This window comes from Lactuca serriola, chromosome 5 (assembly GCF_051521515.1).
Source record: "Lactuca serriola cultivar US96UC23 chromosome 5, Lser_US96UC23_V15, whole genome shotgun sequence".
Lineage (NCBI taxonomy): Eukaryota > Viridiplantae > Streptophyta > Magnoliopsida > Asterales > Asteraceae > Lactuca > Lactuca serriola.
This window is the reverse complement of record NC_136412.1, coordinates 357,108,032-357,121,775: the sequence shown is the minus strand read 5'-3', so window position 1 is coordinate 357,121,775 and position 13,744 is coordinate 357,108,032. Positions and strand designations below refer to the sequence as shown.

At 34.8% G+C, this 13,744-nt stretch overlaps 1 non-coding gene across 1 annotated transcript; it reads right to left on the bottom strand.

Annotated features, from left to right (window-relative positions):
- Positions 1-8,684: 8,684 nt before the first annotated feature.
- On the bottom strand, positions 8,685-8,816 carry LOC145056231 (small nucleolar RNA snoR104). Its single transcript, XR_013685762.1, has one exon. It is a non-coding gene; the product is annotated as a small nucleolar RNA snoR104 (small nucleolar RNA).
- Positions 8,817-13,744: the final 4,928 nt, after the last annotated feature.

Genomic DNA, 13,744 nt, shown 5'->3' with positions numbered 1-13,744 from the left:
GTGAGAACATGGCAATTAGAAATATTATAGCAGAAGACTGGTAAAGTATCACGTCTTCATGTAAGACATTATGAATCATGTTCCATACGCTTCGGGTATAGGATCGATTGCATATGCTATAATGTTTGACCATTCTAAAATTTTCCAAATGTTTAGCGCATTAAGAGGGAAAAAGGACTAGAACGGTGTTGGCTAAAATAATTAAACAACTATCAAAGGATGATCTAAGGTTCGCCAAGGATTTGTTGCTTGTGAGTAGTTGGAAGTATAGTATTGGATGGACCATGTTGACATTATTTTGAATAAATACGACTCTATTTAGAATGAGTTGTCATTAGGCAAATATGGAAATGTTTCCATATTGGGAGTTGGATATTGAAAGTCTATGGCTAGATTAGAAACTTTTATGCAAGAAGGATGTTCAAAGGAGTGTACTTTGAATGTGAGACTTTACGTGTATGGAATTGTCTTGTAACAATTTCCGATAGAATACCTTAGAATTTCATTAGCCAAGTCTTGGTGACTTTTGTGCTATTACATTACGAAAGGATCGTTGCATAAAATGTTAGAATCTGACATATTCCAAAAGTGGCAAGAATTTGGTATTCTTACACTAATGATGAGGATTGGGAATTGTGAAATGAGTGTCATTGGAAAGGTTTTCAATTGATCTATTTCACAAAGTAAGGATCATAGGTAACATAGTGTACATGCTCGGAGCATGGGACAACTATTGTTGTAATTCAAGTAATAAGTTGATTATCCGAAACATTGAACAATGAATAATGAGTAGTCAATATGGTGTGTAAATAAAAGTGTTTTATTTACACTCAAAAGTTTTGGGGCCATATAGGATTAAGTATTATCGTTGTGTTTCATTTTTCATGTTTTAACTTCCAGAATAACTGGGTTATTCGAACATCGACAGTCGGTCATACATTGGAAGTAGGTATGAAGGAAAGCTATCATGAATCTGTCTGTAGATTGTCTAAAGTGTTTAGACATAGCACAAGTTTGTTGCAGAGTTCATGAGTGCTTTGATAAGATTAAAGTATTGGATTAAACCCACGCTCACTTGAATCCTTCATGGATTTATCACGGGTGATTAGTGAGACGATAACATTGTATATTCTTGAAACCAAGACGTGTGAGTTGTTATTTGCTGGTAGATTGCACATTGATGATAAGTAAACGCACCAGTAACTTGGTGTTATAAAACTTATTGTTGTGTGCGATTCGTTTAGTAGGTGCAAGCAAGCTTTTGAGTCAAAGTTTATCCATTCCTTTTACCCAAGGTGGGATAAAAGTGATATCTGTGGGCCCCTCGATGATTTAGTGATGACACCTTAAGCGCTTGGCTAAGCCGGGACTAAGTTGATGTGTTCAATTGTAGTCTATTGTCAGTCGTCATAAATCAGATGTCGGGAAACAATACATAGACAGAGAGAATGATTTAAATCCATATCTCGTGTCTATACTATATATTGAGAATGGAGGAATATATAATCCCTTATCTAAAGGACACACGTATCTGATAAGATCAGAGTTGACATCGGCTTTTGAAAGCTACGATTGTTGATCAGATTCTGAAGTTATGCAAAATAGTTATTAGTCTTATCCAAGTGGAAGACTGTTGGATTAGTGTCTAAGTCCATAGCTATTTTGGTATGTACTTGACCCGATTATGAGCATGGTCCTTTTGGGTTGCCTTCACCATAGCAACTTGTAGGATGAATTAAGGAGAGAAAGGATTAATTATGATTAATAATATATTATAAGAATAATATATTAAAGGAGAAATCATAACGTTTAATTAATATTAGTCAAGAATTAATTAAGAATTAAATTTGTGGCTAAAAGAGATTAATTAAACTTAGGGGACTGAAATTGTAATTATAATTACAATTGGGCTATGGATCACCTTGGAATATAGGTTGGACGAAATCTATGGGAAGCCCATATGATTTTCATCCAAGGCATGTTCCAGAAGGGGTCCATGGGTTGCTTAGGGCTTAAGTGGTCAAATTAGGGTTTCCTTGTTAGATAACCCTAATTGCCTACCTATTTAAAGGCCCCTTGAGACCCAAAAACGTGGCTAACACTTATGAAGGGTTTCCTGGACATTTTTGGTTGCCTCCTCTCTTCTCTTCTTCATCTAGTTGCTTAGTGGTGTTTGTGACTCCATTAGAGGTGCAACACTTGAGGCACTAAGCTTTCTGAAGCCAATTACAAGAAGGATTAGATTGTTATTGCTATATAACAATCAAAGATTAGATCTAAACCCTATTTTATGTTAATGTGATTAATTGTATGCTAGATCTAGGGTTTATGGCTTTGGATATTCAATTGCATGTTCATTAGACAAACTAGATCCAAAAGCTATTAGAGTTTGCATGTACATCATATGAATGATGTAGTACTTAAAACCCATCATTTATATCATTGAAATACAAACTATGTTGGTGCTTGGTCTAATAATGTTTCCTGATACTCTATAATTCCAAATTATCTAATGAAAATATCTAAACTCTACTAATTGTATACTGGTTCAGGAGTTAAAACTAGTGCAAGGGTTTGACCTTTGGGTGGTACACTATTTAAGGTTATTGATGCTGGTGGTGCGGAGAAAACACTTGCTTATGAAACAAAAAAGAAGGGTGCATAAATTATGATAGAAAATCAGACTTAAGGTTGGATTCTATCAATTTTGGTATTACTAATAGTAGGTGTTTTGGTAATGATGGAATTGGGGAAGGACTGGAATAGCCTATTCCACTGAATTGAAAAAAAATGATTGTGTTATCTAATGGAATGGAATGGACAGTTCTTGAAAGAATGTAATTCAGTCAGTTTTTTTTATTGCTTAGTCTGAGGGTTGTTTATTTTCATTCCTTAATGGAAAATGAAATAGTAAATTGCAATGTTATCTGTTATCTTAACGAATGAAGCTCAAGATATAGCTTATATTCATCGTTTGACGTTTTACCTTATTTTCGAAAAAACACTAATTGCCCTTCATTTGTCGTCTTTGGTACATGCCTTAGAACTCATATCTGGTATTTACATTGGGCTTCTTTTCTTGAACCAAATATAATGAAATATTATTAAGTGAGCTAAGAATCATTCAACTATAATAAGTAGCTAAGGTTGTGTTTAGTTATGGAAAAACAATTTTCATTTTCCGTTTTTTGTTTTCCCTTTTCAGTTTTTGTTTTTCGTTTTCAGTTTTCATTGGAAAATTTAGAAAACACGTTTAGTTAAAACCTATTCGTTTTTCATTTTCAGTTTTAGAAAATTAGAAAACGCGTTTAGATGTGTATATTTCTATCGATTTTCATTTTTAGAAAACGGTAGCGGTGGTAAGGTGGGGGCAGTGGTGGTGTCGATGGTGGTGGTGGCGGCAGTGGTAGTGATGACAGACAGTGGTCGTGGTGGTCTTGGCGGCGACAGTGGTGGTGATTATGGCGGCAGTAGTGGTGGTGATGGTGATGGTAGGTCGGTAATTGTGGTAGTGGTGTTGGGTGTTTGTGTGTGTATTATGGTGGTGGGTGTGGGTGTGTGTGTTTGTTTGTGTGTTTGCGTCTGTGGGTGTGGGTAGGTGTTTGTGTATGTGTACGGGTGTGGGTGTGTGTGTGTGGGGGGGAGGTGTTGGGGTGTGTGTGTGCGTGGGGGTTGGGGTGGGTGTCTGTTTATGGGTGTGTGTGTGTGTTTCCAGAAAACGACCCATTTTTCCGCAACTAAACGCACCATAAGAGTTGGTGAGAAAATTATTGTCATCACTTTGAGATCACAACATAGACATCCTATGTTGAACTTTATGGGTCGTGCTTAGAACGGGCCTTCAAATTTTCTAATATATATATATATATATATATATATATATATATACATATATATATATATATATATATATATATATATATATATATATAAAGACAATTCACTATATTATTATCTACACACAACAAGAAGATCAAAGCATTTCAAAGCCATAAACTCATAACTAAGTGCCAATGACATATTTGCAAACATAAAACCACCAAAATACTATTGATACTACCATACAAAGGTTAAAAAAATTATAAAAAAAAGGTTGTTTAAAGTTGTAATGTCTTAATTAAAAAAAAATTCTTTTGAAACATTAATAAAATAAAATACATTTGAAAATAATCCATTTAAAACCATAGCTTTCAATGTTAGTTATAACAAAATCATTTGTAAAAGATAGAATTCTTAATATCAACAACTTTAAAACATGTTAAAACATTCAATACACATTATCAGGGTTATTAAAAATGTAACATAACCAAAATAGGCAATCTATAATCCCATATTACATATTTAAATGTCATAATGATAATATAACAAAAAAATCTTTGAGAATGTGAATATCATCTGCATTCACGTTGGTTCTTGCAACTGTTTACCCCGGAGAGTTATGAAAAAGATCAATAAACAATGTGTAAGCATAAAGTTTAGTGAGCATACACACAAGAGCGAATCTTGTATAGGTCCAGGAGGGGCTATCCCCCCCCCCCCCCTTTTTTCAATTTTTGGCTTAGAAATAACCTATATAACCTCAAATTTTTTAATTATATGCCTACACAAGTGTCCAAATTGGGTTGTGGCCCCTCTTGATTCCAATAGTCTGATTTTCGAACAATGATGAGAAGTCAAAATCGATCGTTACCTAGCCCCCATCAACCATCGTTGCTAGTCGCTACCTCTGTACCTCGCTCAGACCTCAGTAGCTACCTCCATTTGCCTCCACAACGATTGTCCACAGTCACCGGTCATCGGAAATCAAGTATGGAACGCTCCAGTTCTTTCTTCTCCTATTCTTTAATTCTCTCGGATTCATCTCAGAAACTCATTGATTTGATTTCTAATTCTATTAATTAATTGAATTGGTCCCGAGTGGCTAAGTTAGGAATTAAAAATGCTCTTGTTAGTCCTGTAGTCTTGCTCTTTTTTTCTTGTTGTGAATTGTGATTTCACTGATTTAGGTCATTGTTGATTGTTAGTTTGTTACAAATTTTAGATGACATTGACTTGGCAATGAAAATCTATTTTAGTTTTCAGTTTTCACTTTTCACACATTGTTAAATGAGTTATTGCGGATTTTTGTTAACGTTTGTCTAGAATAAACTATTTGTTTCAATTGTTCCCCCATTTTGATTTTTATAGATACAATAATGGGAAAGATGAGAACCGTTGATTATTTGCTAGTTGTAACTCTTTTTCTAGGCATTTTTTGTGTTTATTTGATGAAAAAAATGGTTTTTCCTTGTGTAAGAATGTTAATTTTATTTTAAACTACTTTCGGCCCCCAAACTACTTGTTCAAGCTCCGCCCTGCAATTAATATCTTTCTTACACCTGACACTACACCAAAGAAAAGACTTTGTAACTACATTATCAAAGATAAAGGGAAGCCTTCGGTTTTGTAGCTCCAAAAGGCAAAGAGTTAATGTAATCCCATATCATCCACTAAACCACATAAAAAAACACCTTTCAAGACCCATTTAGCAAAAGCCGGAAAACACAAGGCCTTACCAAACCAACCAATCTGCATAACAAGACAAGCTTGGAGTCAGAAAACCCCAACAATGACAAACTTGAAATATAATGTTAGCCGAAAGAGAACAATTATAAAAAAAGAAGAGAGGAAGACTCCATAACGTCTTCACAAATTAGGCATAATAAACTAGGCAAATCAATATCCCTTCTATCGAGAACGACCCTAGTCGGAAGTCTATCAAGAGTTAACCTCCAAGCAAAAGTATTAATTTTAATAGGGGCTTCCTTACTCCACCTAATAGGAGTGCTCGCAACCAATAACATCTTCTCGTCAATAAAAGAGCGAGTTGAAGCCACAACAAAAATCCCCCATCCCCGAAAGAGATCACCACCACCTATCAGGAGTCGAAGACAAAAAAACATATTCAATTAGCGAATTAAGTCCCTCCCATTGAACACTCTCAGCTCCTCCTCTAGAATGTCTACAAAGGCAATTCAAAATAGATTCATGACTCAACTTTTCCTTTACCGTTATACCTTTAGAATTCTCCAAATTGTAAATTCTAGGAAACTGATATTCAAGCACCAAACCGCCTAACCACAAATCATCCCAAAAAGAAATAGAAGCACTATCCCTAATCTTTTTAATGAACAACTGTAACGGATGCACATCAAGACTAAGTTGATTCACAACTTTGACTATATCCACCTAATTTGAACTTCTATTAGGAAAAGTAGTCACAACAACATAACCAACATTACCATACATGGGTTTAATGACCGAAACCCAAAGAGCCAAAGGATTAGTTAAAAAACGCCACACCCATCTGAAGTGTAAGGGAAGATTAAGAGCGAACAAACTGCTTACTCCAAGACCCCCATGATTTTTATGAGCTAGAATATTTTTCCAACTAACAAGCACTACTAGAAAAACAGCCTTTTACGACGCTCATTGCGTGTCGTAAAAGGCTCAGACGACACGCAAATGCACGTCAAGAAAGGCCCTGTCATAAAGATAGACGACGTGCATTTACGACGCGCAATTACGACGCGCGTTTACGACACGCAATGCGTATCAAGGAAAGCCCTTTCATAAAGGAAGACGACACGCATTCGTGTGTCGTAACCTTACGACGCGCGTGTTAATGACACGCAATGCGTATTAAGAAAGCCCCTATCAAGAAATGCCATGTCATAAATGAAGATGACACACATTTTTGCGTATCATAATTTTAAATGTTTTAAAAAAATAATCTTTATAGGTTTACTTATTTTCTAATTAAATTTGTATTTAATGTTTTATAATAGAAAATAAAATATCATATACAAAAAATAGAATCCATTGCTTAAATTTAATGTCATACAATTCTATTTCTTACAATATATAAATTTGCATCTAATCTACTATGTACATCAAATTCCAACTAAGTAACTTCACTTGCAGGAGGAATTAACTCCATGCTTCAAATCACCAATAGAATAATAACAAACTGCACCTAGAGTAGACTACCTTCTTTTGGCTCCATTACTTCCCAAAGAGATTGACTCCTTCCATAACACCAGATTGTAATTCCTCCTTATTATTGGTATTGGAAATATCACAGAACTTGGTGTATTCCAAGATAATCTGATATCCTTAGTGCAAGGAAATGTTGGTGGGCATTAACCAATCGACCAATGAGAACTGATGGTGTAAGCAACTAAAGAACATATTAAAAGCATTAATGTAGTAAATAATAATTATGAAATTTAATATATTAATGACATAATCGGTTTTAGCTAACTGATAGAGTTGTTATATAAATATGTTATTAACTAATATTATCATATCAACATTACAAACAGCGGATAAAAGATATAGCACCTTGAGTTATAGTTATGATTTAACATAAAAAAATGATATTTTTAAATATTTGGTGCTAAAATTAAAAATAATCACCTTTGCGTTCCATTCCATGTTCTTTAACTTCCCATTTAGCATTAGCAATTTGATCAGCATACCTGCCAAGGGGCAGTTTAGACCTTTACCAATTCATATTTTCAGACTCTGCACTTTTCTTCATAATCCACTTGGACACAGTTTCACAGTCCACAAGGCGATGAGTTTCTTTTGTACACTACAACAATAGCAAAAAAAATATTTTATCTTTTATATAGAAAAAACATAAACTAATATTTTAAACTTTTATAAAAATGCATGAATTATGATACTCACATTCCAACAAAAGTTGTATGAGCAATAGCAAGTTACATTATAGCTTCCACTTCCAAGATCAAACTCAATAGCACAATCACGTCCAGGAGCAGGTTAGAAAAATCTTTTTTTAAAGTAGCCAACAAGATTCAGACTACAATTACAGAAAATAAAAAAAGTACCATGTATGGTCAAAACAAGATTCAGACTACAATTATAAAAATCTTTTTTTTAAAGTAGCCAACAAAAGTTGTCAAGAAAATAAACTTACAGTGACAGATCGCAAATATCTTCTCTGAAACAAATCGAATATTTTGGCCTTCGGGAGCTTTTGTAGTGTTTCTATATAATCCTATCAACATATTCAAGACCCCATTGATAACACATAAAAAGAATTCTATAATTTTTATTCGTTAACAAAAATATGAAAACAAGTTGAGAGCTTTGAAATGAACACCTGGATTTCATCCGCCTCCTCAGATATATCAGCATCCTTCCCTCCAAGTTTTCTTAGGGCTGCATCAAACTCTTTCTTTCTTCCAATCTTTGCCTGCATGCATGATGTCAAACATAATTTCTTGAAGATAAATTAAACAGCTTCATGAATCATGATAGTTCACATACCAGCAATCTAGGAGATTCTGGTACAAAGAAAAGTCCCACTAATAGAACAGCACAAGGGATTAATCCTGCAAACAGAACACTAGAATTCATCACCTTTTATTTTCTTTATCCATACGAATGCCACTAGTAGTAAATAAATATAATTTAGACTAATTTAAAACATGTCAATGCCAAGGTCCTCCATGTTAGCACTGTACCAATTATAAAGGCAACAGACACTCCTGTACATATCTTGAATTCCACCAGTAGTAAATAAATTTAATTTTGGTGCACATCCCTGTAGTGTAGTGTACCAATCAATTATCAAATCAATTTTTTATTTTTTTATTACTAATATATGGTGAAAATATGTATCTCATAGTCAAGAGGCTTGCAGACATGTCTCGCATGCAACAAGTAGGAAAAGCAGAGATTTTTCATTTTTATTTTTTGTTGTAGGAAGGGTATATCAGGCAACATTTAAACTTTAAATGCTCCCCTCCTTTACTTCCAATTTTCAATTCCCTATTTCCTAATAATAATTAGTTATACCTGAAAAGGGTGTGAATATCAGCTGTTGTAAAGAAGCCTCTTCCATTAAGATCTAAACATCAGAAAAGATATGTAATTCCCTCTGGAGTGTCTTTGTTTTCTAGGGCTAGAACATAGTCAAGGAAACTCTCAAAGCCCATCGCCCGAGCATTTCCTCTTCCCGTTTTACCCCTACGCACATGCTCATCAAAAGTTATTGGACAAATTAATATCACAAGTCATTTTAAATATATATAAATTATCAGATTGAAAAAATAATAGAAAAAGATAAAATAAGAAAGTAATTCTTAGTTCTTACCCCTCTCGATAAAAAGCAATAGAACAATGTTCGGGTGATGCCTGATATAAAAAGCAACCATGTAAGTAAAGTCTGAAAGCATGAAATTCTTATGCATCAAGAAAAGATTTCATGCAGCAAATAAGTTATATAAAGAACATTAAGATAGAAGGGATTTGCTAGTTGCTATTCAAAAAGTGCAAAGAAGACTCTGTAGCTTTTGATTCTTGAAAACTTTCTGAATTCTTGGAAAGACTCCCGACTGATTCTAAAAACTATTAAGTAATCAAATGCCCTTTATTATCTATAACATAAATCAAAACTCATAGTTTTTTGTTCAGTTTCTTTTCATTTTGTTTTTTGGGTGATGTGTAACATGGTTTTCTACAAATATATATAAAAAAGCCACCATATGAAGCAAAAAAGAGGAAGTTTATGCCCAAGAACTCTAAAGAACATAGGGGGGTTACTATAGCAGCAGTAAGATACTACCTGGATGGATGCTCGATCATCCTCATGAGGAATGACATTGTCTACATCCATGGTATCGGTACATGTAGAAGCAGCCAAATCTCTATTAACTGTAGTTGATGGATGCTCTTGGATAGCTGATGATTGAGCAACAACTGTTTCACTATCACCCATAGTAAATAGGTGATTGATTGTATCTTAAACCTGTATAGAAGATAACAACCGTGAACAACCAAGGTAACCATACAAAGGTGATAGCAGTTCCAAATTCTCAACCATGTAACATCTAATCAGTCCAAATAAACACAAAAAGTGCTAAAAGTTATATATTTTAACTAGGCAATACAAGTAGAGGTCTAAATGAAGAACTAGATAACCTAATCATAATAATATTTCCAGTTAGCTATATTTGTGATACAGTTGCATGAAGAAAAAAAAGTCGCCACAACTTTTGCAAGAGTATACTCAGTATGTTAAATAGGAATACAATATTGAAACTTGAAAGCCTACGAAACTATATCAGTGTTTGTTTGAGTGTGGAGTACCTACTACATAATTAGAGATAATCCATTCATCAGCCAAGGAAACTCTACACTCTAGTCTTTTTATAAGTTCTTCAATTAAGCTTTCTCATTAAAATTTCCATATCTCTGTAACAATCAACCTTAACGCAAACCCTAAAGGTTGTCGTCTCTGTGGCAATTAACATGCATAAGTTATATATTAAGCAGTAACAAAACCTAAACAAAGAATACCAATTGTATCTTTTGATTTTGATCAACTGTTAACAGTTATATTCCTTTCGTTATCCTATATCACTTTTCCGTCCATATGAAGCCCTTCGGACCCACGCATATTCAAAGTTCACAAGTATGATGAAGTGAATAGGTGAATCCCCGGTTGCCTCTGTATACATTATCAAAAAAAATGTTAAAAACCTGATGCAAGTAGGGTCTTCTGATAGCAGTCTTAAAATCAATAATCTTGGAATCAAATTCTTTAGCCTTCTTGTACAGCTCTTCTCTAATGGCAATATAAGACTCCACCTCTTCAGCTTCTGTTACGCCTTCACTTACAGGTTTAGAAGGTTTCTCCACTGCATCCGGATGAAATTCCCATTCACTTTCTTCAATATTGGCTTCGTCTTTAGAATTTGTTGACTAGCACAAGATCTTGTTCGATTAAATTTCTGAAAGAAGAACGCAAAAAACTGGGAGGATATAAGAACCAAGGTCGCCGACAGGTGGGGCGAGCGGAGGTAGAGAATGTTGCAGAGAGCATTCCCGTTTGGTTTCTTCTTGAAAAAAAGCTCTAGATTTGGACGCCTTTTGTAATTGAGGATAATGGTGGTGATGGTCGATTGTGTAGAGGTGAGTATGAGGTAAGGTGGAATGAGATCTTATGAAAAAAAAGCCCTAGATTTGGATGCCTTTTTTAATTGAGGATAATGGATGTGCGTTTGGTAAAAGAATTATAAAACGACGCCTTTACAATCCAGAAGGTGGAGGATAGAGATGAGAGAAAACCTGGTGGAGAAGGAGAGACGAGAAGGTGGTGGTGTGGATTAGGGGTTATTCAACTGGTAGCTTCGATTAGGGGGTGGAGACGAGGGAGAAGAAGGCGGGGGTTTAAAAAATTTGGAGATTTCATTTTCCCTCTAAGGAGAAGCGTGTTTCTTAAACAAATATAAAACGACATTCATAGACGGCGCACCTTTTAGATAAAGTGCCCTCCGTTTTTTTAATTTTTTTTACATGAGACACTAATTTAAGGGCACGCAATAATGCGCGACCTAAATTCTTAAATTTTTTGAAGAGATAACACTTTTTTAACGTCACTCTCTTTTGCGTAACATAAATCTCCGAGTGTCGTTGTTTACGCGTCGTAAAAGGCTGTTTTTCTAGTAGTGAAGGGATAACTTTTTCTCATCCACCTCCACCCTACGGAAAATTTGTTCCTTAAGGCTTCAAGTTTAGTTAAATTCCTTTTGGAGCTTTGTAAATCGACATATAGAAAGTAGGAATAGCACCAAGGACCAATTTAATTAAAGTGAGCCTTCCGCTATCGATAACGTCTTAACTTTCCAATTAGAAAGTTTAGAAGTAACTGTCTGCACCACCTCTTTCCCAGGAATCCATGTGGTTTATATTACCGCCTATTGCATCCGATCCGAGTAGCAACCGCCTCAATGCTCGAATTATTAACACTAATGCCAAAAAGTTTGCTTTTATGAAGATTAATTTTCAAACCAGAAGCCAAATGAAAACAATGAAATACTATAACAAGATTTTGAATATTAAGATCTTTCCACTCCCCTATAAACATTGCATCATCTGCATAAAACAAATGAAAAATAGTAATAATGTAGTTCATACCAAGTTTAATATCAGAAAAGAGATTACAGTCAAGAATGAATTGGAAAGCAACATGAAGACTCTCCATCACCAAAATAAACAAAGCAGGGAGAAAGCATAAAGCGTTTTTCTCCTTGTTTAAGGCCTTTGTGAAAAATGAACTCATCCATAGCAGAGTCGTTAACCAAAATCAAACCCCTAGAAGAATACAAACAACCACGTATCCAACGCCTTTATATATCACTGAAATGCATACACTGAAGAACATTGTCTAAAAAGTCCCACCAAACTGAGTGGTAATTTTCGCCTTACACCAAGCTAGCACCTCATTCATAATAACAAGACCATCAAGAATAAGTCTTCCTTCAATGAAAGCATATTGTTCTTCACTAAAAAAAACCTTTAATAACAAGAGACAACCCGTTAGCGAGGATTTTACCAACAATCTTGTATAAACACCCAATGAGGCTAAGAGGTCGAAAATCTTTAACATTCTTTGCATCTTGGACCTTAGGAATAAGAACTAAAAAGGAGGTATTACACCCATAAGGAAACTCGATGGAAGAATAGAATTCTACAACCGCTTGAATGATATCCTTGTCAATAAGATGCCAAAATCTTCTAATAAACCCAAAAGAAAACCCATCATGGCTTGGAGATATATCGATACCACAATCCCACACCGCCTTCTTGATTTCATCATAAGTAAATATTATTATCCAACATCTCTGATTAATCAAGATAAAGCCTTCTGTAGAAGTTCTAAAGAACCTGAGGACGAGATACAGAAGGTTTAGCAAACCGGCTTTTAAAATGATCCAAGAATTCCGATTTAACTTAAGAAGAATTGTCAAGCCACACCCCATTAACCATCATGCCCCGGATTGCCAACTGCTTGCGTTTCTTTATTTAACATACCATGAAAAAAATTTGGAATTCTCGTTTCCTTCAATAGCCTACTTGATATATCTTAGCCTCTTGAGCAAGATCTGCCCTTTCAATACGATTAAAGTCTTCGATCTTCTTATGCAACGTGTTTCAGCCAACAATGAAGGTTCCCCTTCTCCTCTATCAATTTTCAATCTAGATCAACCAAAGAGAGTAAACATTGATTTTGAACTCCTTCCTTATTATTTCTATAAATCAAAACTCCACACCTTTATCGTTTTCTTCAAATGGTGCAACTTCTTTTTAAAAAACACCAAAGCATTTGGATGGAAAATCCCATTATTATTCCAAGAATCTTCCACCATTTGAACAAAGCCATCCATAGAAAACCAAGAGTGAAACACCCTAAATGGAGGACTATAATCAATAGAAATCTCTTTAAGAAGAATAGGACGATGGTCCTAGAGATGTCTTTCCAAAACAAAGCCTGTCAAATTTGGAAATATCTCCAAAGTACCTTCCGACACGAGAAAACTATCCAGTTTACTCATTTTTGTAACAACTTTGTCGGACCAAGTAAAAGAATATCCTCCAAGGAGAATATCAACAAGCCCCGCATGAGAAATGAAATCATTAAAAATATTAGCTTCATGAGGGAGAGAAACCGAACCATATATTTCACTAGCAACCCGAACTTCATTAAAATCCCCCATCAAAATGTCTCACCCTCCCGGTTACTCATAATGCAAAGCAACAAATTCCAAATCAACTTTTAAATATTGACATCTTGAGGAGCATAAATGGAGACAAAAAGCAGGCGAGTTTTAGATAAACCCACCACTATCACCAAATGATCATCCGAATACACCTTGCATTTATGAAAAAA